The 27940-nt window shown below is 34.8% G+C and overlaps 6 pseudogenes; 4 read left to right on the top strand and 2 right to left on the bottom strand.

Annotated features, from left to right (window-relative positions):
* The first annotated feature begins 5543 nt into the window (after positions 1-5543).
* LOC120146709 lies at positions 5544-7184 on the top strand (annotated as a pseudogene).
* Positions 7185-7602: 418 nt separating this feature from the next.
* LOC120146712 lies at positions 7603-9636 on the bottom strand (annotated as a pseudogene).
* A 1886-nt stretch (positions 9637-11522) lies between these two features.
* Positions 11523-14009, top strand: LOC120146710 (annotated as a pseudogene).
* A 1374-nt stretch (positions 14010-15383) lies between these two features.
* LOC120146708 lies at positions 15384-19670 on the bottom strand (annotated as a pseudogene).
* A 1088-nt stretch (positions 19671-20758) lies between these two features.
* Positions 20759-23088, top strand: LOC120146713 (annotated as a pseudogene).
* A 1156-nt stretch (positions 23089-24244) lies between these two features.
* LOC120146874 lies at positions 24245-26628 on the top strand (annotated as a pseudogene).
* The last annotated feature ends 1312 nt before the right edge of the window (positions 26629-27940 follow it).

Raw genomic sequence — 27940 nt, 5'->3', positions numbered from 1 at the left:
ACATCATTAAGTACATATATATTTACATAACCACGTTTTCAGGAGTTTTTAGTAAAAGATCATTACACAAGTGGAGTTAATTGAAAGTCAAAATACAATCTCGAAGCAATCACTCTTAAAAACAAAACAAAATAGCAAGTCTTGAATCACTCTTAACAAGTCAAAATACCAATTCTGAACTCCCTTAGGTACCTTCCCCAAGGTATGAAGAAGCTCTGCTTTCAATTGCAGCTCTATATCTTCCATTTACTATTCAATTCATCTTCGATTCCCTCAAAGTTGCTCACATAATCATTGAATTTTCGGTGATATTGCAAGTATTTACACACGGGAGATCCAAGACAATTTGCAGCGGACACTGCAGGCTCGACGTACTTCATTGATTTGTGCCTACAATCATATTTGTATTATCATTTTAACTCAGTTAATCTTCAATGCCAAAAGAAGTTGAGATGAAAAAAGATCATTCAAACAGACTCATGGAAGAAGACAGAGCTGACTTACCGGATTAAAACTCTCGTGAGATTATAAAGCAGTAAACAAAGGACCAGAACCAAAGAAGCAGAACTTCAATTGCTTGCCATCACACAAAGCTGCTATAGCAGAAGCAAACCCTGTTGAAATTTGATAGACAGATCTTAATCGTAGGTGCCTAAACAGAGCATACATATATCTCTATAAGTATGAAAATTAGGAAACACGTATGCAACTTTCCAGCAGTTCATAGGAAATAAAAGAAGGTTGAAATGGTAAGTTAAAAGGTAAATTGACTCACTGATTCATTTTAAATTCAGTTGTTATGAAATCATACAAAACCATTGCATGCTCAATAATGTATCTCAAGGTAATAAAGAAGTAGATAATCCAATTAAATTACCTGGACTGGGCTGCTTGTTGACGACTTGTGCAAGATCTCGGGGGTTGAAAGAAATTGAAAACAGTAAAGAAGAAACAGGGCATTGTTTCAGACAACAATTAGTAGGAAACAGTTTTTTTTTAAAGAATTCGAAGCCAATTTGTTGAACATTTGTGTAGACAAAAAAAAATTGTTGGGAGACTCACCTATTAAAATTAGGTGTACGACGCAGGTCGGTCCGAATTAATTAAGACGAAACCTTGAAAACGATTCATACCACTGAAAATGAATTATAAATAACAAAATTGGGTTTAAAAGCACATAAGTAAACATATATAAAAGCCTTATAATTTGGTCAACAAGTAATAAAACCCTAGACTTAAGAGAGCTCAAAAAAATACCTATTTAATATTATCTTATAATCAAATATTATTGACGTAAATACTATCTTATAAACAGATAACTATAACACGTTATTTAGTATTGATAATAATAATTTGTCACCATTAAATTCTTTTACACTTAAATTATCGATATAAATAAATATTTGTAATTCAATTATTGTTATTACATATGTTTACGTCAATTTGTGCTTCGTAAAAAATATGATAATAAATATTAACTTATTGCTATTATTTCAAATTGTTATAATAATAAAATTACTTATCATTTCAAATTTAATTAATTGATTAAATTAAGTTTACAATTAATTTTTTTATTTCAAATCAAGTTTACATCACACACCATATCATAAACACATTTATTTAAACATATTTACATCTAAAAAATATCCAAATGACTTTAAATTTTTAAGACCATCCTCTGACCACAAGCAACTCCTAATATCCAGTTGCCATAGGCACAGAGCAGCTCCATGGAAATACATTTACATACCTTCGACGTTGATACGAAGATTATCCGATCAACATCGACAAATTCTCAAGTAACACGAAAATTTTCCGTTTCGTCCTTCTCATGATCCACTCTTCGAAATCCTTCGCTTCGCAACGAATCCTCAAAACTCCTTCGTTGCAAAAACCGTATTCTTCGGCCGATTTACATAGCATATCTGAGAAATCTTTGTCACATAAAGTCTTCCTATGTACGATGAACTGCCTCGTATCATCGTTAACCCCTACGCGTACCGGCACGTAACCTTTCGGAGTCAGTGGAGTAAATCCGACTTGCTTATACCTTCTATCTCCGACCAACTTAGTCAACCTACTTGCTCTTACTCCCATTATCAGAACCCTACTGAGAAACGAGCTTAGTTTAACATATATTGTGACGATGCCGTACATTGTTTGTCCTCTTAATCCTTTGCCGTCCGCCATTAGAGGTTAAATCAAAATATTTGTAGTTCACATCATAATGAAAGTGATTTCTCAAGTTTTAATATTATTAAATTTATGTTTGGTGAAAAGACAACGTACCGTCACAACAAAGTTGATTATTACCACTAATATTATTTGGGAGCGTTAAGAAGTTTGATTTCTTTTAAATAAGATTTTAGATTCGAATTTTATGGATGGAAAAAATGTTATCAGAGAACTTCATCCTTTACTTAAAAGTTTGATTCGATTTAATTCGACTTCAGATGTAGGGATGGACATTTGATCTAAACTCGATGGGTTTGACTCGATCCGATAGGATCATTTTTTAATTCAAATTTGGGTTGGATTTGAATTTAGGATAAAATATATGACTCACTCGACCCGAGAATAATAGTACAATGGATCTTTATATATTTAGAGATAATTGCTATAATACCTCTTTTATATATATACTTTCAATTAGATCCCTATTTTACCTAATAAAAACGAGAATTTTTATGTATATTTGCGTTGAGTCGGATTGAATGACTTTCATAAACTCAAATTGAATTAGATGACGGATAAATGAGTTATACTCGGATCAAATTCAAACAGATAAAAACATGATCAAACTCATGATCATCCCCTAATGTGATCGGGACCGATCGACGTCACTATCAAACTAGATGTCTGGAAGAAAAGTTAATTATAACCTAGACCTACCTAGTCCAATAAAATAAACCGAAAACCCATTAATTTGCACTAATTTGCTTGTGAATTCAGTGGAATAATTTGTCCTTAATTTTGGGATTTAGTGTCTTGGTTGTATATGTTTGACAAGCATCCATTTAGAAATACTCGAATTGTCCTACAAGATTGCCAATAAGTTTGTTTTCAATGTAAAGGACATTGGGTCGCTATTACATTCGTGAATCTTAAATATATGTGTGTTTGTGTGTATATATTCTAGGTTTTTGCTCAGAGTTTAAGGTACATTTTTTTTGTACTTAAATGGTCAATCCTTGCCACATAAGTAATTTACACCATGTTTAACTATTAAGTTTAATGTCAAATAAGTCGATTGAATTTCAACTTAATTAATTTTTCTTGAAAATTATGAATTCTAATATAAATGGTTCCACACATAAGGCTATGCTTTGTTGGGTATCTCAACTATTAAATTTAAAAGTTACAAAATGGTATTTCGATTAAGGACGTTGTTTTGTTGAATTTATAAATTATTAAAAGTTACAAAATTGTCACTCGAGTATTATATGTTCAAAACTCATCTTTTTATGTTAAAAATTCATGACATATCTTTGATATATAGCTCAACATGTTTGATCATGAGTTCTCCAAATCTCACATTATTTAGATGTGATTTTATTATGTGTTTAAATATAGCTTTTGAAACATGTACTAATTGAGTGATTGAAAATAAAGCTTGTACACGCACATTACCGTCGTTGTTCAATTTGAACTCGTGTAAATACATGTCATTGACACGTACCACACATGTTAATCTTTTTTTTTCATCTTAATCCAACCTTTAAGAACTTTTATCGACTTCTACCACATCAACAAAAGATGTTTTCTATCAATAATATCTTCTAAAAACGTATTATATCATATGTATATAGGGGTGAAAAACTCCACTCGACTCGAAAAATCGAATCATTTTTTCAATTTCGAGTTTTTCGAGTCAACTCGAATTATCAATTCGGTTTTCGAGTTCGAGTCAAGTTGAAATTTCAGAATTTCAAGTAACTCGAAAAACTGAAAATTTGGTTGAGTGTTTTGACAGATTTACGATTTGGTCCCTCTTCTTATTCCTTCAATTCCTCCTCCATTTTAAGTCAAATTTTTACCAAATTTGAACCGCATGCTCCTAAATCATCATAGAATACATGTGTATTTTCAATTTAGTCCCTCGATTTGCATGATTTCCATATTTCTTTAATTCATCCTTCATTTTATCCTCAAAATACCTTCTTTGAAATATAATATTGTAAATATATTTATAATTTTAAATTGTATTTGATATATTAGATAACATTGTAATGTGAAAAGAATATGAAGAAATATATATTTTATATGGATAGAGAAAGTCGGAAAATTAAAATAAATCCGCACTTTAAATAATTACAACTAAATTTGTAAAGAAACTCAAATAACTCGACTCGAATTTCTTAAACTTGGCTCGATTAGGAAAAATTGTAAGTTAAGTTCGAGTCATAAAATATGACTCGTCAACTCGAATAACTCAAAAAAATTTACTCGACTCGACTCAATTGAATGCTCAACTCTAAATGTCTTTATAAAATATTAATCTAGAAATTAATCTATAGCCGTGTTAATTAGGAAATTAATTTTTTAAGTGTTATTAGGGTAAAAAGTCCCTAGAAGGATCCACTTAGTTATACTTTCATTTTTTTCTACATAAAAAATAAGGGTAAAGTATATAAATAGTTCTCCAACTATATAGTACTATTTTGAGTCTCCGACTATTAAAAGTTATTAAATGATTATTCAATTATAAGATGTTGCTTTGATAAGTCATCAACTATTAAAATTATAAAATGATCATCTAACTATTCTATATTCCAAACTCGTCCTTTTCCGTTAAAAAATTGATGACTGTCTGATTTGGGCGTTAACATATACTGACTGAGATATAATAAAATCATATTCTAATGATATATATTGACACCGTCGTTGCTTTCAAACATTGGCTTGAAGACATAATGTTTAAAGGAATGACTCAACGACTTAATGTAAATAGAAACTCGATTTACAAATTACGCTCAAACGAATTTGAGATCAGATTTTATCATATCTCAATGAGTAGATTAATGTCCAGCTCAAATAGTCGTCAATTCTTTAACAAAAAAGAATTAATTTAAAACTTATGAATAATCAGATCCCTATTTTTATAACTTTTAAAAGAATTGGATGATTGGATCTTTGCTTTGTTTGGGTTAGTGGTTGTGTAGCAGTTTATATGGATGCAATTGTTGTAAGGATCATTTGTTACTTTGAGACAAATTTTTTAATAAATAATTATGGGGCACTCTTTTCTCTATGAAAGGATTTTTAATAAGATATCTATTATAAAGAAAAATAATAAAAAAATTCAACATAGCATTCTATAATTAAAAAATTATTTTATAATTTTTAATAATCATAAAATTCAAAAAAAACAATACAGTACAGTGACTGAACCATTTATGTCTTTTACCCAAAAAAACAAAAACAAAGAGGATACCTTTTTCACTTAGAGCGTTGACGTTGACCCACAAAAGCTTATAGTTTTGGCAAAGAAAGGGTAATTTCGGTACACCGGAAAATGAACGCTCAAAATAGAACCTATATTGCCAAAATTAACGCCGGTGACGGAAGCTCCACGCTCCCACCAATCAAATCCTTACACGTAACCCTCCCTTCTCCACGTGTTCCCCATTCAATGCCTCCTTCACCGACGCCGTCACTTGGCTTCCCGCCCCACTTCAACTTTCCGTACCATCCACCGATAAAAAAAACAAGATAAACCGAAAATACAAGGCAAAATAAATATCATTCTCCGTTTCTCTTCGAAACCCTAATTACCCACCATTTTTTGAAATTATCAAATCTTTTGGATCTCCGATGGAAGAAGATGAAGAGATCCAATCGTACCCAGAGGTGGCAGCTACTGGATCTGCATCGCCGTCCTCACCGTCACCGCCGTCTAATAGTCGTGTAACCATGGCGTTAGCCGCCACGCCTCCTCCGAATTCGCCACCTCCAGAAGAGCCGGGTCTACACGAAAAGGCGATAGTGCTGGCCCTTCCTCCGCCGCAGAAGCCGAAGAGCAACGGCGGTGGAAGGGAAGACTGCTGGAGCGAAAGCGCTACTGGGGTTTTAATTGATGCGTGGGGAGAGAGGTATTTGGAGCTGAGCCGTGGGAACTTAAAACAGAATCATTGGAAAGAAGTGGCGGATATTGTGAGTAGCAGAGAGGATTATGCGAAAACTCCGAAGACAGATATTCAGTGTAAGAATCGAATCGATACGGTTAAGAAGAAGTATAAGTTGGAGAAAGCTAAGGTTGCTGCCGGAGGTGGGCGGAGTAAGTGGGTGTTTTATGAGAAATTGAATCAACTTATAGGACCCTCGGCTAAAATTCCTGCTAGTACAGCTTCCCCCGCCTCTGCCGGTGGTAGCAGTGGAAGTGTTGACTTTTTGTCCAAAGTACCGATGGGGATTCCGGTCGGGATCCGGTCCAGTTTGAATCCATATCGAGTTTCTCAAGTTCAAGAAAGACGACAACAACCACAACTACACCAACAAAAGCAACCGAGAATGGTTGTATTGAAGAATCAGAGGAAACAGGGTCCGGTGGATATGGATTCTGAGGATGATATGGACGATGACTATGCGGATTCGTTTGATAGTTTACCACCACCTCCGGGAAAAATGGCAAGAAAGGTGGCCCATAAGGGTGCCAATTCAGGTGAAAAAAGAAGAAAATGGGGGAACTCTGTTAGGGAACTGACTCAAGCGATATTACGGTTCGGTGAAACGTACGAGCAAGCGGAGACCGTGAAGCTTCAACAAGTGGTGGAGATGGAGAAGCAGAGGATGAAATTCGCCAAGGAGATGGAATTGCAGAGGATGCAGTTTTTCATGAAGATTCAGCTGGAGATTTCGCAGTTGAAGCAAGGGAAAAAGGGTGCCGGAATCAGCAACTCCGATAATTATCATAGCAAAATTACTAATAGTAATAACAACACAATAATAACGATAACAATAGTGATTGTAGTAATTGAGTTCAGTAGGATTGGAATTTGATTAGTGGGTTAGATTTTATGTGTTTATTTGTGTGTAATGAGTAAAGACACTAGAATTGTATTGGAATTAGTAGGGCTTGTTTTTTCAAGTGTAGTTATCATGCTTTTCTTTGCTGTAATTGATTTATCACAATTGAACTTGAAGAAATGTTAATAATGTGTATCATGTGTTAGTGACTAAATGCTCTGTTAGATTGTATCTAAAGAAATATCTCTTGAATTCATTGTGGATGTAGTTGGATATTGTCGAATCAAATCGAATCGGTTGGTGGTTGGAAACATTAGGCTTGTGACTAGTCCCTGTCCGGTCGGATTTAAACACAACTGCGTTGCTTGTGTGTGTGGTGAACAATAGTTACATGTCTACATACCCTCAATCCCCAGAAACATTGGGTATTGGTAGAGGCAATGAGAACGTGAGTAATCACAAGGGATCTCATAGAGGTTACAAGCAGACAAAGAAACGAAGTTAAAATGGCAAACAACATTCTGTGGTTGCATTACAAATGAACCTATGGCAAGACATGGCAAATCATCAACAGTATATGAGTGAAAGATTAGAAAGAATCCAACTTCTAGAGCTAACTATCAAGAAGGGTACAGAATTCGTAACACAGTTGACTCCGACATATTCGAAGCATGAAATGCTATTCAACAAACACGTTTCTTTTGCCGTTAAGCACAAATTCATACAAAAAGTAAACCTTAAAGTTTATCTTCTTTATAGATTATGTCATTCAAAAGCTTGCATCTAGGATTTTAGTACTCTCTAAAAGTCAGATTTAGACGACCTGGCCAGAGATTTGTTTCCTCCAAGAGACTTGCAGGTGCAGTTTTTTGCTTAATTGCAGTCACGCCATGAAAGATGTGCCTAGATTTCCCACCAAATACAAGCACATCGCCGGATTCAAGTTCAACCTTATCTGCTTTTTCTACTTCCCTTTCGTCACCATATAAAATTCTGCTGCATCTCCAATGGAAAGGAAACCACAGGTAACCCTTTACGTAGACTTCCCGGACTTTCATCCTTATCCTGCGAACAACATGAGCCGAATTTTTCAGTTGTATATGGATAGGATATAAGCCAAATAGGAGTAAAAATATATTTATGACATCCTAGAGAAATGGGAGGAAGAAAGGATTGTTTCGAATACTGAAAGAGTTGGATACTGATAAAGACTTTCGATGATGGCACATGAAAATCAAGGATGAAAAGGGATTAAAAGTTTGGACCTGATGAAGTCCCAGTCGACCACTTGCCGAGTAGAAATTAACAATGCAGATATTTGGTGACATCCATGGGATAATGTCTTCTGCATGGCTAGCCTTGGTCTTTTGTTGTACAAGGGAATGCGAATCTTTTATTGCCTTTTCAACCAACTGGTAGAATTCACAAGGAATAGCAGGGGGAACCAATCTGTCAACTGGCCGAAGATCTCCATAGTTACCTGTCTCTGGATCCCAGTTTTACCTAGGCACATCATTCTCAAATGCAACTTTGCACCATCACGGTAGCCTGGTTGATAGAAACCTCCAGAACCTAAACCAAGAGCTCGACAAGCTCTTACAATTTTGACCTAGAAACATACGAGGATGCAAAGTAAATTAACAAAGATCAGAACCCCAAATCACATTCACCCTTTTCTAGCATGGTAAGAATTCATTTTAAAACATATGAAAACACCGATAACATGGTCAAAACCTATATTACTTGGACATGGGTTTGTCTGATACAAGTATGTGTTTGACTTAGGTATATTCAAAATTTTCAAAGTTTTTCCATGTAACGAGGTTTCTTCAATGGTCATATTCCTTGTGTATATACGTATTGGACACCAATGCTAAGTATGGGTATTTCAAGAATAATGAAGAGTGTATAGGTCAAAACACCTCAAAGCAATGGATGCTGAGCCATTGAACACTCAAGGTTGCTGCAAGTTCCACAATGGTTACTATAACCACAGACACCACTAAAATAAGACTGTCATTTCAACTCTTCATTTTTCTTAAAGTATCCGTGTCTAGCACATGCATATAGGGTCCTCCAAATACATAGAAAACTTAGAAAATTTTGACAGATGCATACTCGTATCCAACACTTGGACCCGAGCCTGAGTAACAAAGAAACAAGATTCTCAAATTCAAATTTTATAGACATATCAACAAAAAGGAAACACAAGTATTTCATGGGTAAACTGGAGATATAGCAATTATCAAGAGAATTCTTTAGAAGCACATATAGCTAGAAGATTGAGATACAGCAATTAGCAAGCCTCACCTGATCAGTTATAGACAGATATTCTTTAGAAGCACCATCCCAGGTCTCAATACATTTCCTATTTGGCCTTCGGTCGATCTTTTCATTTCATTCCGCTTTTCTCTATTCTTTACAAGCAAAGATGGTTTGAGCATGACTGGAGTTCCGATTTTGGGCAAGCAAATATCAAAAGGCTCCACCACAGGTTGGCACTTTACCTGACATGAATCATCGATAACTGAACTATTTTGGGGACTCCTTTCTTGCGATGGTCCGGATGTTTCGGACTTGTCTACTGAATCAGAGATGTTAACCTTGTTGGAGAGATCATGATGCAGTATAGCTGCACAACTCTCAGTCTCCTCAACTGATGAGAGTTCAATCTGGTCCCTATCTACAACGGGGCTTGAGCCAATAGAACCCGAGTGAAGAGACAATGACTGAAAATCGTCCTTAAGGGCCTCATTTGGAGTTCCCCGGGTTTTAGGAGTATCATTTGACCTTGAAATCCAGTACCAACAGCCAATGGTGTTTTCGGCCTATATTCATAAACAGCAGCATTACTTAGTGTAACTTGAACCACTTCGAGACTTGTTACAAAAGTGTCTCCCTCGACTTTCCAACATTCCATCATCCCGAGTATAATTAGACTTTTCACCAGAATCCCCAGCCTGGAGATGGTGATCAAAATTATTTAAACCGCGGGGAAAGAACAAGAAAAAACTTTTAATTACTCGTGACCTAACATCCAAACATTAGCGCCAGATAATCTACTAAGAAATTTTTACCATCCATAGAAATCAAAATTCATGATGTCGAAATTAAAAAACTATTCCCCCATCGGAAAACCTCACAATAAACCAAAATCAACTATACATTTATAATTAATGGTAAATATATAATTAAATTAAATACCGACAAATAAAAAATCTTCAAATCTAGCAAACTACGGGCCTTCAATTTTACTAAGAAACTAAACCTTTCAAGTAATTTATTTAAAATTTCCTTTTTAAAAAAATAAAAACTTCAAAGAATGCGTAATTAGTAAAGTTAGAGAAGAACTTACAGGGCTGTGACTGTGATTGGAATAACCAGCGCGAGATGAGGGACGGCCACCGCGAGGTGTTCGCTCGCGGCCGTGATACATATTCGCCGGCGAATCGAAGGGGGAGGGTTAAAGAATATTGGCGGGGGAATATATTGGGCAGGAATCTGAAAAGCTATTACGCCTTAACTGATACTAATATTTAAAATAGGATTTAAATGAAAACGAAGAGCCTTACATACAAAAATTATTATTATTATTATTATTATTATTATTATTATTATTATTATTACTATTATATTATTATTTTTATTATTATTATTATTATTATTATTAGTTTTTGGCCCCTGAACTTATACCATGATCTCAAGTTATCAAAGTTAAAAATTAAACATTATTTTTTTTGACATAAATATATTTTTAAATAGAATTTAATAACCGACGACGATAAAAAATATATTGTTCTACTTAAATATTTCAATTCGAACGTTTATGTCTATAGATGTGTGAGTTATCAATGCTTAATAAAATTTTAAAATATATTACTTATAATCATTTCATACTATTAAAAAATTATTTTTAAAATAAAATTGTGTGATAAAAATAAAGTTAACTACATGTTTAGTATTTAAATTATTACTTTGTGTTTATTTTTTGTACCTAAATTTTTGTCTTTCAAAATCAAATTTAACATTTAGTTTAGGTTTAATTTTGGTACTTTGTTGTTAAAAATTAAGAAAACTCCTTAAGTGCAATAACATAGATCAAGAAATATTTTTTTGTGATGGGAACATATTAACAACACAAAATTTTTAATAGGATGAGCACAAATAAAATTTCAGAGTAAGCACTATCAGAAAAATAAATAATTAAATGAAGAAAATTTAGATTTCAGTGCCCACTCTCAACAACATGCGACTATGCCATTGTTGACATAGTATTTTATTTTTTCAATGATAACGTGATATTACCTTATGATGACACATCAACATCGTCGTTAAGTTTTTAATGACAGATATTAAAATGAAACCTAAACTAAATGTTAGATATTTTGAAGAAAATGTGATATCAAAATGGAATAAAAGTAATATTTTACATATTAAATGTAGTTTACCCTAAAATAATGAAGGGCATAGATGTAATGTTCGTAAAATCCGAAGGGCATATATGTCTTGCTGAACACCTTATGATAAAAGTAGTAGGCTAAATTCTTTAGCGAATCCAAAGGTCTTTTATCCAAAGCAATGTCATCTATAATTCATTGCTCTTGCTTCCTCACTCGCCCATCTTTCTCTAAACCCCAATTCCCAGGTTACTGTTCCATCTTTCTCTAAATTTGAAAATTTTGTATTATTTTCTTGTTTATTTGTGTGTTTTTCTTTTTTTGCTGTAAGGTGAGCTTTGGGGTTCTTTTGATTCAGCTATATGTTGTGTTTCATGTGTTTTTTGCCTGGAAAATTGAATTTAAGATGCGAAATTGGGAATAAATTTGGGTATTGAAATGGGTTTTTCAAGAGTGATTTGGAAATAATCAATGCTGCAATGTAAGCTTCTGGGGTTCTTTTAGTTCAGCTATATGCCATGTTTAATGTTTTTTACACTTAAAATGATTGATTTTTTATGCAGAATAAGCGAATTTTTCTACCTTAAACTAATTCAGATCGAGTAGTAGTTGGTAATTTAGCTATTATGTCATGTTTCATAAGTTTTATCCCTGAAAAAAATGATTTTTATGCTAAATTTGGAAATAATTAAAACTATTAGAACTTAACTAGAAGCGGAGTAAACTATCATGAAAGCAATTTTTTGGGAGGTTAAATTTGATGACTGAAAACAGGGAAGACGGCATCTTTTATATGTAAAGTAGAAACTTTCGGACCATCCTTTGAAGATGTGAACGAGCCGGTTGAGATTCATCATCTAACGAAAGAATTGGGTAAACGGTCCTTAGTCCGTTGCCAAAAGTCGGATAGAAAGCAGGTCTTGGGTTGTATTTCATCACATTATGATGAGTTTTACAACATTTAGCTGCTCTTGAGGTATGACGGTGAGTCCCCCGAGCAGCATTTTTACTCTTGTTATTTATTTCTGCTGATAGTATCAAAAGATCAAGCTAGTTAGTTAGCTTCAAATTGTAACTTTTTGTTATACGGTTGTGGACTACATGTTATCCTTCAAACTTGAGCAATATATATATATATATATATATATATATATATATATGTATATGTATATGTATTGCCTCGGGCGCAAGGCACACACAATAAACTGCTAGCCTAAGTGAAGTGAAGTGCAATATGTATATGTGTGAGTTTTTGTAAGTAGATGTGTGTGTATAAAGCTTAAGATAATAATTTGAAATCTTGAATTCGATTTGAACTTTTGCATGTTATGGTGTATGAAGTCATTTCTCGAGAACTAATATGTTTACTTTTATCGAACTTTTCTAATCAATTGATGCTGGGGGCAGGGAGATTTAGCGTTAAGAGTTCCAGTGACAGCATTTCTTGCTACCAATGTCTTGATATTTACCGCTCCTTTCAAAGCCCTAGCGGAAACATGTGAAGCTGATAACTCCTTTTTCAACATGCCTTTACTGCTACTAGTAGCCCTTATTGGTGCCACGGTGGGAGGTATCTTTGTAATTCTTTCATCGTTTACTTCTTCTCAATAATACAACTTTGAGTGCTTTGCAAATGACATATGAACACGATCCTACAATTGGTATTCATTGTTCAAACCATCTTTGTTTTACTTGAAGAAATTGTTAAACCTTAAATACACAGAGAAGATATTCTAAATGGCTAACTTGCTCGGTCCAAGATATGTCTCAGGTCACAAAAGCTGATGGTTTTCCCTTTAAACTCCGGAATTATTATTTCCCTGACAATCCGTAACTTGTACCTCAGGATTGCTTGCACGGCAGAGGAGAGGCGAACTGCAGCGAGTGAATGAGCAGCTGCGCCAGATCAATACTGCTCTAAGAAGGCAGGCGAAGATAGAGTCATATGCTCCAACCCTGAGTTATGCTCCTGTTGTCGGTAGAATATCAGAAGAGGATGTAATTGTTGATCCGAGAAAGGAAGAGTTGATTTCTCGATTGAAGAGTGGGAAGAACCATTTAAGGAATCAAGAACCTGAGAAGGCTTTCCTAGAGTTTCAGACAGCCTTGGAGCTTGCTCGGAGTCTAAAGATCCTATCGAAGAGAAGAAGGCTGCCGGGGTTTAGGTATCTACCTCTGTTTATCCATCCATCATCTCGGGTTTTGTAGTATTTGGTTATACAGGAACCATATATCCGATAATGAAAAAATCCCAAGTTGTTTATGAATACCATAGCAGCGAGGAAACGTGATGGGAGTAAATTATAAAGCCTTTGAATGTATGTTATCTAATATCCATTGGAGTCTAAACATTAGTTTGGTTTACTCAGGTGCTTCATTGCAAAGGCAAGGCAAATATCGAGAAGCCATTAAGTACCATTCAATGGTTTTAGCAATCTCGGAACGAAAAGGAGAGGACTCAGGAAGCACAGAAGCATATGGAGCGATTGCCGATTGTTACACCGAGCTCGGAGACCTGGAGAAGGCAGGTAAATTCTATGACAAATATATCGCTAGGTTAGAAACAGACTGATGAGAGCTGCTCCAATAACTCTGCCTAATGTAATTCTGAATAGTTTTAGAGCTTCGGAATGGCTGTTGTTTAGTTGCATCCTTTGCAGATACAGAAATTGTGAATTTTAACACTGGTTTTTGTTGGATCATGTACTTAAATTCTTCGTTTTTGTCGTTCTGAAGTAATCGATTAATGACGGCTCTATCCAGCACTGAATTATAAAATACCAGTTCGGCCCATTTTGTCGTTAAGTACCCTCTTATTCCGTTTAGTGGACTTTGACAATAATTTTGTGATCGGAAAACTTCTTTCACATTGTTCTCGTAGAAAGTCGGGTTGAGAACTGGGGTTAGTCGAACCGGGAGACGTTAAGTCGTGCTCGTAATGCAGAATTTTTTAGACCCTTCGCTCCCATCTTCAGTAATCAGTATCCATTGCTTGTTGCATAAACTGAAACTGTGAAATTAATGTAATGATTATTTGGTATTTTGATTGGTTCATGTGACGCGATCATGGCCGGGTGACCCGCCTGACCCAACCCATTCAAATCAGGTTTTGGGTAAGAATTTTCCACGCGCAGGTCAGCCCGTCCTAAATAATGTCTAATTGATTTAAAATATATATTGTTTTATTAATATTTAATTATATAAAATATATAACTAATAATACTTTTCATATTTTTTTTAAAAAGTGAAACGGATAACTTATGAAGAATTGGGCCCAGGCTTAGAAAAAAGTTCTCGGCCCTACCTGTTATATATGAAACTATTATTTTACCCTTTCATATACAACCACTAGAAGAATAAAAATAAGAACATTTTATGCAAGTCCTTAAAATGACCTTATTCTAAAATGATCCCTAATAAAAATATTTTATATCAATATTTGAATTACCAAATATATTTATTTTGATATTTTATTGATATGTCTAGCTAAATTATTTATTTTAAAAAATTTTGATATTAAACTCACGACTTAAATTATCCAAATTCTTCAAAAAAATTCCCAAGACCGTCAAACACAAGCTAACGGCACATTGACAAAAAGACTAATTTAGAAGGAGGGCCATGGGTTGAGGACTTACATAGAATGTTTTGAAATAGAATGATCAATTTAGAATGAGATTATAGTTTGGGGACCTCATGTTCAATTAACTCTAAAAACATAAAAGTAGACAATAGAATAAACATTAAAAATGATGATAGTTAAATATGTTCTATTTTTTCTATATATGTGTTATGAAATATATGAGAAAATACAATAAAAAGGATTCATAGGAACTCAAAATAATCAGGAAATACATAAGATTGACACAAACAGGCAAACATATGTATGATATATAGAGAGTAGAAAATGCAGGGCGCAATGCAATCTCGCTGCTAAGAGAAAGAGGGGGGAAACACATTAAAAAGCCTCCTAAATGTTTTTTTTTGGGGGGGAAGGGGTGTGGGGCTTTAGAACTCAAGTAAAACCTGCGAATGCCATGGAATTAAGGATATAATATATTACCACACAAAGTCTGATTTTTGATTTATTGATAGTACATTGGCTGCTGGGCAGCCGCAACGTTCTGGAATCCGCCGTCATATATGGCCTGGCTTGCTCCAGCAGCACCGACTGCCATCGCTGCTTGCTTGAGAGGGTGCTGTCCCTGGGGGTGCATTAGGGCGTGCACACCACCCATTTTGTTCATGGCAAGTTGCCGCTCGTAGGCTAAAAGGTCTGTCGCTGAAAGCCCGGGTAAAGGTGTGGCAGCAGGAGGAGGAAGCGGATTTGAAGCTGTTCCGGGTGGTGTAGGTTTGCTGCCCCATGAGCACTGCATAAAACAAATTAACGAAGGGATTACAATTTGAAAGAAGTTGGAAGCACAACCTACGTTAGTTGGACTCGAGTGTTCCAGATTCAGTTATGCATCCGACACAAGAATAATTAGATTTTTTTTTAAGTTCTTTTTTCCATGTATTTGGAGGGATCATAGAAAGTCATGTCCACATAATGTGACAAACACGAATGTCAGATATAGATCAGAAAAAAGAATCTAATGAAAAACAACAGTCCATTGCTCATTTTGGTAGAGAAGTCATTTCAAGTAAAAGAACTCCTAAAACATCCTCCTCCAACCACTTCAGTAGAGAAGCCAAATTTCGAGTAAAAGAAGAGAAAAACCTTAATTTGCTTGCCACATAAAAATGAGTGAGCGTTCCCCAGTTGAATAGCCAAAGCTGCCTCAGCATGAGTACTGTATCTCACAAAGCCAAAGCCTTTATCACGCTGGACTCGAACCTCCTCAATCACCAGCACCAAGAGCATGGAAGTGGTAGTGGAGTTCATGTTGGGTGACCTGCCGGAATAAAAGATAATAAGTTTTATTCGAGAACTTAACATGTTCCTTTACAGTACAAAGTAAACACAAGGCCAACTCTTGCAAACACTCAAAACTGCATTAGAAGATGGGATTTCTTGGGTCCAAAATCCAAATACAGACAGCCGGTTCAAGCTCAAACCATCATTGGTCGAAAAGTTTAATAGAAGGATGGGAGTTTTCAAGGTCCATATAAGTTACTTGCCTCGGGAGCAAGATTGCCAACGTAAACAGTAGTATATTGAGGATTATTCTCAGGAGCCTCGTTGTTGGTTGTTGCCTCTTTACCATCCTCTGCATCCAATACTAAAAAATAAAAGTTTATTTCACATCCGCACAAACTTAAAGACCCATAAAAAGGTTGAATAGAAGTAATAAAATACTGACAACAGTTTTGGGGTTTGCATTTAACGAAACAATAATAATGTGAATGTTTGATTTGAAAGCTGCAATAAACACACCTGATGAGCCATTGGTTAGCTCTACCACACCTCTGTCATCAGAGCTCTGCTTGTCATCGCTGGTACCAACACCCTTTGTTGCCCAGTTACAACGAATCTGTCGACTTCCAAGCCACTTTCCTACAAACATAAATCAAACATATGAATCAATACTATAAAAAGAAAGGAAAAGTTATTTCAGATAACTATTTCAGCAACCTATAAAGAATAACTTCCGAGCATGAAAGAAATGTAATCAGATTTTGATGCGAAAATTCACAGCTTTATTGATGAGCATTTATCTTACCACTTAAATCATTAATAGCACTTTGTGCGTCCTGAACAGATAAAAGAAGTTCATGTCAATAGATGAAGCAACATTATAATGGAAGAGAAAAACAGAGCCACCATAAGCTTAACCAAGGAACAGTACCTGCTGGTTGCGAAATGAAACAAACCCAAATCCTCTTGAACGTCCAGTTTTCTGATCCCACATAACCCGTGCATCCCTGAAATCAGTAAAAGCATCAGTTTTGTTATTCATAGATGATCACTCTAATAGCAATGTGGAAAACATTAATCGAGGTTTACTGACAAATAAATTTGCACTTTCCTGATAGTTTAGCATTTACTATCAATAAGTTACAGCACATGCATTTACTGCTATCAAGATCAACGGATGCGGTGCTTACGAACAACTAGGATAAACAGAAAAAGCACGCAAACAGCATTGCATCAGTAACCTCAGGACTGAGATCCCCAACAAAAATGTTAAAGTGACCTGCACCAATTATGATAGTATCAAAAGAGTATACTAAAAAATAATACTTTCCAACTCATTATACATGTTCGAGAGGAAAATTTGCAAACAAAAACATGCACAAACCTGATGAATCCTCTCTCTGACCACTAGCATATGCCCAATTGACCTTGATAGGCTGTCCAAATCTGCAGATTACATGATATGAGGTAAAAGCAAACCCAAAATAAAGTAAGAGGGGAAAAAGAACCAGAAATTAACCCTTACAAGTGCCTTCCATTTAGAGATAATATAGAAAGAGCAGCTGATCTGCGATCGAAGTAGTGGATAAATCCATACGATGACTGCTTAATTAGAGAGAGAAAACAAAAGGCATGTCAATCACATGGTAACCAATAGGCTAAAGGAAAAGGGTGAAAGCCTAGTATAGAAAGTTAACCATAGAACACTTAGAGCATCCTCACAGTATGGGGAAGAAGAGGATACTAAATTGAAAACAATACCTTTTCCTTTCTGATAAGCTTGCAACCTTCAACAGGACCAGTACTTGCAAAAACTTCTTGGAGTAGTGGTTCAGTCACTTGTGTATGGATGTTTCCCACATACCTGCAGTTTCTCAAAATAAAAACTAGAAGTTTAAAAAGAAAAGAAAAAAAAATAAAAGGCTATAAGTAACTTCCTGAGTTGTTAGAAAGATGAAAGAACATAAAAGCTATTACATTTGCAAAACTATTCAATCGTCAAGCAAAAAAGATACAGCTCAGAATTTAGCATTAAGGGCAGAAACAACATTTTCAACCACCATATTCACGAACGAAAGTGTATACAACGTGCATGGATATAAGCATAATAGTGACTGGGAAGTTGCTCAATTAAGAAGGGATAACAACAAACACACAAAATGAAGAAGAACAAGAAGGAAATAGGAAGAAAACAAAATCTAGGCAAACACTCACACACTGCAGCATGTACTTGGATCAAAACCAGGAGGCAGATTTCCACTTGGGATTGGCTCTATCTGCAAAATAAATATGTGAAAAAGAAGGAAAATTGAGAAGGGGAAACAAAGAAATGATGTACAAAATGTTCCTTCCCACTCACCCAATTCTAAAGCTTTCAAATCAAAGAAAGAAGATGAATTTTTTAAGGTATCCAAACAACCTATAAAAGACAAACAAGATGCACTTTCAACTTAAAGCCAAATACGACTATATCTGTTTGCTTTCACTGTGATCCATTTTAACCCTTTGGCATTTCAGTGGAAACCCAACCAAAATATTCAGCCTCGTCTAGACAAACATACTTTAGCAGAATTGTAGTGTCTGCTCTAAATGCATCTTTGAGAGAATGCAGATATTAAAAGTACCATGTACTTATAAATTCGCTTCATGGAGTTAACCTAAAGAGTCCCAAAATGAAATTCAGGAACCAAACCATGTTTTAATTTAAAGGTAGCACATATAAGCATGAACAAATAGAAGAAGGGTTGTCCAAGAAGATAGGTTAGGGAACTAAAAGACATCTAATCATTTTTCGACATTTGCAAAACAACAAGAAGATTTTGATCACCAGTTAAATAAAACCATAGTAGTGAACGCAGTAATGAGTAAATGAGAATGAAAAACCTATTAGCTAGCTAATTGCAACTTCAAATAAGAAATAACATTGGAACTTCATGCAATGATGAAAATTGAAAAATATTAAGAAACAGAGCAACCTCTCATCCAATTCCAAACCCAAAACAATGAATCACTTTACAAAGGACAAATTCTTCCTCATTTCCAAAAAAATGCAGGAAAAAAAAGAAAGAATAAACTTTCCGATCAATAAAGCATGTCAGAGCGCTGAAGGCAACAAAGCGGAAACAAAAATCCACTCAATTCAAAACCCATGGAAGAAAGTCGTATTTCAAAAACTAAATCATCGCTACATAAATTCCCTAACAAACCCTACCTCCACTAGCTAATTATAAACAATAAACAAAAATACGAGCTCGAAGATCATAAAACGCAAAATCTAACAAATCATGCCTAACAACCGGATCAAAAACTCCTAGATGAAGAGAAAGGATAAAAAAGAAAGAGTAGAAAACCTGTGGAGGAGCTAAGATGCCTGGGTGATAGAGAGACTGATGTTGCATCAAGGCTGTTGCATCAAGGCTTGTTGCTGTAGCTTTCCTCTGGTGCTGCATTTACTTTTTCCTTTTCAAGGATATTTTCTAGGGAAAATTATTCTGTTTGTTTGGTTGTCGAGAAAATTACACCTTTTCTTCCTTCGCCTATGGTTCGATCGTAAAGGGGGCTCGAGAAAGAGATAGAAAATAATAAAGCTATGAAATAAAATAAATAAATAAATAAAGAGACCCTAAGTTGTCATTTATTACGTGTGATCTAATCAAAGTTATTTATTACTAATTTGGGTTTTTTTTTGTAGTGATAAACTATTAAATTGATATTGCAATATATGTTGTTATTTAAATTAAGTATCGAATAATTACAATTATAAGTACATAATAATATTTTTTAATATAAGTATGTCAATGTTATTATTATTTTCGAGAAATTATTTGAGAATTTAAAAATCAACTTGACAACTTTAACTAAGACTTCGTGTGATAAATTTTAATTTAAAGATAAAATTTATGAATAAATTAAACTAAATACGGAATCTTTTGTTGAATCGTTAGATTTTGAGCCTGAGTTTAAATTTAGATCTTAATTCGATCAAATCAAATTAGATTCAATTTTTTAAACCCTATAAATAATATTATACTCGACAAATTTTGATAATCGTCGCTGTTGATATCTGAATAGTAAAGAAAATATTTTTTTCTCTAATGATTTTGAATTCGAGCAGTTGCGTTTACAAGTATGTACATAATGATTTAGAAAGTTCTGAACATAAGCTACTTTATATCACCAAATTATTACCTAAAATATTATTATTTTTACCTAAAATATCAATTTTTTATATTTTCGGTAAAGTTTCTAACAATAACAAAATCAGTAGAAAAAAATAACAAAACCGATAGAAATAATAATATTTTTGATAATTTTTATCAATTTATTATTTAAATAATAACAAATCGATAATATTTTTTTAATCGTATATTAAGATGTTGCACGCTATCATTTCTCAAATAAATACCCATCTCTAGTGCTCAAATAAGATTTATAAATTATTTCCATCATTTGAAATAAAACATTTTTCTCAGTATACAAACCGTCCAAACTATATGGGCTATTTCCATATAGGTATCCAATCATATTGAATATACCCGAATTACATTACCAATTTGCCACCTTAAAGGCTTAAACCCTAAAATCTATATAGTTCATCTTCTTCCCCATTTGCTTTAGGTCGTAGGGTTTCATCCACTGAATTTATGCACAGACAGCAAAGAAGATTAAAGAGCGAGTGAAAAAGAAATGAACAAGAAGGAGATTTTGAAGTTGGCAAAGGGGTTCAGGGGAAGGGCAAAGAACTGTATAAGAATCGCAAGAGAGAGGGTCGAGAAGGCCTTGCAGTATTCCTACAGAGATCGCAGGAACAAGAAGCGTGACATGCGTTCATTATGGATTCACGCATCAATGCCGGGACTCGTCAACATGGCGTAAGCTCTCTGAATTTAACATTCTGTTTTGCTTTACTAATTTTCGTATTCTAATAGAAAATTCCTGATGTTTGAACTCCTCCGTTTATATGATTCATCTTTTTTGTAATGTCTTTTCTGGATATTGTTTTGGTTTTAGATTTGATTAGCTTTGGACTAAAAGAGAACAGATAAGAGTTTGTAGATGTGCATTTTTGTACCACAAGTAGCTATTATTGGCTTGCTTTTTTGCTTTAGTTCTTGTTAAGAATTAAAAAAAAAGCAGGATTGGAGTTCAAACTGGGGGTCACTGCTCCAACCTGTTGATTCAGGTTGTTCGATTAAAATATGTTATTGACTTATTATAGTGTTTAATATGATTAAGAGGTTAAGAAGTTCAAATATCATCATTCACTACAATAATTTAATACGAGGAGGAAAAAGATAAGATACTCGTGGATAACATAAAAAGAATACTAATTGGGAGTTTAAATTCATAGAAATGACTAGGAAGTACTCTCCACAATTCCGGTCTAGTGTATGCTCCTCTCCACCTGTTTGATCTGGTTTTTTAGGTATTTTTCTGGTTCAATCAGCTGTTTACAGGTCATTGGTTCCCAATTCTAGGGGGTTTTCCAGACTGGATAGGCCACTAGTTCTGTTTGAACTGACCGCTCCAATTTTTTTTTCATCACTGGTGCTCATGGCATATCTGTGATTTTTTCTTATTGATTTTAACATCATGATCCCATGATCCTTCTAACTACTTGCAGTTTGGAAAAACAATGAATGGAATGGGCATCAATATTGTATTTTATCATGTAATAGGATGAATAAACTCAGTGATATTTTCTGTTTGCCTATGATTTGTTGACAATAGAAAAACCATGACACGATTAAACGAATAGGTTCAAAATTACATGACCAGCCTTTGAGAAAGTTTAGACGAGAAATTTGTATGCCATCATAAAAATAATTCTAATGGGTGGATTTAGTATTTATTAGCGTCAATATAGATATGAAAGCATCACATCCCATTTCATCTCATAAAATTTATTGGACTGTTGAACTGTAGCTCACTTGGAGTCTAAATACTCCTTATAAAGTGCGGGTGCAATGCTAAAACCATCTACTGATACTTAGTCGTCATTGTTCTTGGTTTGTTACCTGATTGTATGATGAATCTTAGGCTCTAATTTTGCTTGCCTTTCATGAATCGAGTGTCCTATATGTAAGGGTATGAGCTGTTTTCTATTCACATGATTGTGGGCATGTTGGCTAGGTATGTGGTTCACATGATATCTATGCATGCACCATCATGGTTGTTGTGTTGACAGTGGACACTACTGCTGTGTACCTTTTGTTTCTTTGTTCCATTCAAAACATAGAGACGCAAATGGAAGGGTGGGCAGTGTGATAACTTCATCATATTTGTTTGGCAAATTCGTAATCCCATTACTATATGGTATAGAAAAACTTATAAGAGATTGAGCATTTCGGTGTCAAATACCGTTGTTAGAGACATTGTCAAATACTGTTGTTAGAGATATTCGTGTCCGACACTTGCATCAGAGTCCAAGTAACGGCAGGTGATATATTTACAATTAAATCTTTATGCAACTGACATTGCGCAGCTATGTTCTCTGTTACTTCTTATGTGTACATAAATGTAGTCTTCTTGCTTATGTCACTGCTTTCATATGCTGACTTGCTGTCTCTGTGCTTTTGCTATTTGTTTACAGGTAAACTATGGTAACTCATGCATGGACTGATGAAAGAGAACATCCAACTGAACAGGAAAGTTCTGTCCGAAATATCCATGCACGAACCGTATAGTTTCAAGGCTCTCGTAGACATTTCCCGGAATGCCTTCCCTGGAAATAAGAATGTTGTGCTTCCTACAAGGAAGGTAGATGTTTCATCAATCAATGTATGATCACTCGTGTTTGGTGGCTTGGTCATAACCTCTATAGAACATTTAAAACTGAATCGTTTGACAAATAAGAAAATTTATGTTTGGATTATTTCTAGCATTATCTATGTTGTCGAAGTGTGAAATGGATTGTTCAATACGGGTATGCTCATATAAAAAGAAACATATCATTGGAACATTTTCCAACATAAAAAAGGGTTGTATTGTCAATATTATACTAATACAAAAATTGCAATTACACAGTTATACACATAGAATACTTGCCGCGAATGAAAAGTTTAATTCATTAAAATTAGGTTAGAAGTAAATACATCTGGTTGGTTAGTTAAGTTATTCATCTTTGTTCTCTTATATTCTCGATATAGACATGTCAGGAGTACTCACCTTTCATTCCCTTAGAGTCCCCTCTTTCCCTTCCCTCTATCTATGATCAAAATTATATTTAAAATTTGTTTAAAAGAAATAGGGTTGATAAAATAAATATTCAAACTATATATATATATTATATATATATGTATATTTTTAAGTGTCTAAACTTTAGATAGGTGTTTGATGTTATATATACATATATAATAGTATGAATAGGAAGTGATGGGAAACATTAATTAGAACATTAGTGTAAACTTTAAGTCTCAAAATTAGTTCAAAAACTTTGATTTTGATTTTCCAGTTTTCAAAAATTATTCTCAGATATTCTGATTCTGAAAACTCATTTATTCAAAAAGTAAAATCAAACTCCCACCAATTATGAGGTATTGGTTTTGATTTTGTATTTTTATTTAAGAAATTCTAAAATAAAAAAAAAAAAACAGTTGTAGGATTAAAAGTTCATTAATGATATATTAACAACCTTTTTACCGGCTAACAAATAGATCTTAAAATGATCATGGAATAAAATATTGGATATCTATTTTTATAATAATAAAAAATAGACACCTAAAAAAAAAATATAGACAATGATTTTATAATCTTAAAATTACAATGCTAAACTATTTGGTTACTCTCATATAGTTAAAATTTAATATTTAATTTTTTATATTAATGTTGGTGTTTTATATAATATCGTCAGTATATTTGTTTGTATCTTGTAATATTTTTTTAAGTTGTTTTAATATTTAGATGTGATTTCATTTTCTTATTTATCGACTAATTTGTGTTATTGGATTTTTTAGTAAATAATAGATAATAAAAGTAGTCTATGTAAATTGTTAGAGGGTTTTTAAAAAGGTAGTGAAATATTATGAATTATGTGGAGGGATTTTGTAGTGCACAAGTAAAGGGCAAAATCAGGACAAACAATCCGACCACCGTGATGAACATCCTACGACAACCGAAACCAACTCCGAAAACCACCAGAACAAGTGTTTCCGGCAAATTGCAGTACCAGAATCGCATTGTCCGAAACGACCCCAGAGCCTCACTGTTTCTGGTTGTTGAAGTAATGGCTGCTTCTTGCTGCTCTCTTACATCGTTTCTCCTGCTTTCCTCGTTATTTTCGTCGTTCGCTGCGTCGGATTTGGAGGCTCTGTTGATGCTCAAGGAGTCTTTTGACGACGCCGGCGCTCTTGTTTCTTGGACTCCCGGATCGGTCCCTTGTAATGAAGAGGGTCCATGGGAAGGTTTGCTTTGTTTAGATGGGATTCTCGTTGGGTTACGCCTCGAAGGCATGGGATTATCCGGGGAAATTGACGTCGACGCTTTGGTTTTTGAAGGATTTACGTTATTTCAGTGTTTTGAACAATTCTTTGGATGGAAACATCCCCGAAATCAATCGTTTGGGTGCTTTGAAAGCTTTCTACTTGTCGAAAAACAAGTTTTCCGGGGAAATACCAGGATTATTTCGCCGGGATGGAATCGTTGAAGAGGGTTTGGCTATCGGACAACGAGTTTTCCGGGAAAATCCCGGATTCATTGGCGAATGCTTCTCGCCTCATCGATTTACACCTCGAAAACAACCAGTTTTCCGGGAAATCCCGGATTTCAATCAACAAGACTTGACGTCTGTCAATTTCTCGAACAATAAACTCAAAGGCGAGATTCCTTCGAGCTTATGGAGATTTTCAGCAAATATATTTGCTGAGAATCCAGGTCTTTGTGGAGCTCAAATAAGGGTTGAGTGTAACAAAACTGATAAACCAAGCAGTGTTAATGACGGAGGAGATAAAAATGATAGTAGAAAGATCATTGCTGCAACTGTAACGTTAGGTGTTATGCTTCTTGCACTGATCGTCTTCCTCACAATCACATGGAGGAAAAATAAGCGGAAGAAAGCCTCCAATGGCGGCGGCAATGCCACCGAGAACGGGAACTCGATTGCGAATATTGAAGCTCAGGTTTCATGTCCAGCGACCATGGGAGAAGTCCATGTAGTTAGAAGGAACCCGAATCGCCTTGGAAGGTGTAATAGTCACCCTGGAACTACCCGTGGTGGTGCAGCCCGAGCTAGTTATGGTGAATCATGAAAAGGGGTGTTTTGTTTGCCAAGTTTGATGAAGGCTGCTGCAAAAGTGCTCGGGAACGGATCCTTGGGGTCTTCGTATAAGGCCACGATGGCGAACGGAGTCGCCGTGTGGTGAAGAGGACGAAGGAGATGAATTCATTAGGGAAAGATGAGTTTGATGCATGGGTTAAAAGGCTTGGGAAGCTTAAACATCCTAATGTTTTGACACCTCTGGCTTACCATTACAGGATCGAAGAAAAGCTTTTCGTTTACGAGTTCGTCGACAACGGTAGCTTGCTTTATCGGTTGCACGGTACGAATTTTTCTATAACTATGTGTCTGCAATACTACAACATCATCGATCGATTCTGATGAACAATACAAATGGTTTCTATAGGTGATCTTGCCACATTGGTTGCAACACTCGACTGGCTTGCGAGACTAAAAATCGTGCAAGGAATCATCGAGGGACTCGATTATATCCATGCTGAACTTGCTTATCTTGATGTTCCTCATGGCAATCTCAAATCGAGCAACGTTATGCTTGGTCCGGACAATCGTCCGCTTGTTTCCGAGTACGGGTTATGTTCCTTGGTAAGCACGGACCGGAACGGAACCCTAATAGCTTACAATACTCCTGAAGCTATAAACATGGAAAAGTATGTCATAAAAGTGATGTTTATTGCCTGGGAATTATCATTCTTGAGATCCTTACAGGGAAATTCCCATCTCAATATCTTGAACACGGTAAAGGTGGAATTGATGTAGTCGAATTGGCGGCAACAGCGATTTCTGAAGGAAAACAAGCCGAACTGTTCGATCTGGAGATCGCCAGTGGCTCGAATTCACTCCGGGAAATGGAGAAACTCCTTCGTATAGGCTCACTCTGTACGCGAACAAGCCCGGACGAAAGACTAGACTTGAAAGAAGCTATTAAAATGATGCAAGAAATACGAGTAAACACCACCCCGGAGTCCGACCCTCAGGCTACAACAATCGAAGCCTCATCGTCTCTTCAAGAAGGTCATGCTGATGCAAAATCAGAGGATGATTCATCCAGTATCCGAGAAGGCAATGCGGCGATGGTACATGAATCGGAAAAAGCTTTCGAACATCTATCCGGCGAGTGGAAAAGTAATTACAGGCACAACAATGTAAAGATAAGGGTGTCTTTTTCATCTTAGGATAATGTCTGTATATAATTCTCAACTGTGAATTGAGTTGCAATGGCTTCTACAATGATCTTGTAGGCCCTTACTGTAGAAATTTCATGTTAATATTCAAAAGAACGAGAGTAAAAAAAACATAACATGCTTGAAAATTGCCTTGTGTTCATGTTCGTGAAACACGTCGCTAATTCGTTTTAGTATTAGTCTCTCGAGCACCTTCTAAACGATAGAGACAAACGAACAAATGATTTTAGGATGAGAAAACTAATTTATAAAATTTTAGAAATGGACAATTTATAAAATTTCGGGAGCGAAAATATTTCCAATAAAAAATTTATTAAAAAATCTAAAATATATAATAATTTAAAATTTTCAAGAGAATCTATACTCACCTACCAACTCGATCCATCCCAGGACAGATTTAGTGTTCGATCAATCTAGTTTTTCCTTCAAAATAGAAAGAGAAAGACAACCTCAAAAAAACCTCTAGTTGTTTTACTATGATACATGTAAGGCCTTCAATTTTGCTACGCAATTACTAAAGCAACTCCTTTTATTATATCTCACCTACCGAATATCCTTTTAGATTAAGATAAATGTTTCTAGAATCAATAATGCAAAAGTAATGTCATTTACATATAATACATTTTATAATTTATAAATTTACATACCATATTAAATTATAAACTATAAAAATAATCTTTCGGTCATAGGATACTTTTTTGTTAAGTTATTTAATTATTAAAAGTAATAAAATTATAGGGTGTTGTTTGTAGTATATGCTAACGTTGTTAATAGTTAAGTTTGGAATCTATCTTAAAGTACGACTAATATAACACATATACTTTTATAATATCTGATGTATGTATCAACGATCTCTGGAGTAAATGTATATTATTATATTAAATATTTTAGAAATATTGATATTAAGATAGAATTTTTTTTCAAAGTGCATGCACTAAATGTAACTACATTTTTATTGTGATTTACGTTGTTTTTGTATTTTGGGAGAACGACGAGTAATACTCGAAGTTGACAATAAGGATCCTTCAGCATATTTCTTTTTCGAATATATACTTAAAAAAATTAACTGACTTTATTTCCATATGTAATGGGATGAGGAGAGGTAAGGTAATAGATTGTCCCCAACGCCAGGTTGAGAGCAGCTTTCGTGGAAGACCTCCGGTAGTCAGAATTATATAAATTGACTACCGTGAGACTCGATCCCACAACCACAATGTTAAGAGCCTTGTGCTCTACCAACTGAGCTGGACGGCAATTAACTTACAAAATAATTAAACCACATAAAACCTTAAAATTAATTGAT

This window comes from Hibiscus syriacus, unplaced genomic scaffold (genome assembly GCF_006381635.1).
Source record: "Hibiscus syriacus cultivar Baekdansim isolate YM2019G1 unplaced genomic scaffold, ASM638163v2 tig00110931_pilon, whole genome shotgun sequence".
NCBI classification, from domain to species: Eukaryota; Viridiplantae; Streptophyta; class Magnoliopsida; order Malvales; family Malvaceae; genus Hibiscus; species Hibiscus syriacus.
This window is presented reverse-complemented; position numbering and strand designations above follow the sequence as displayed.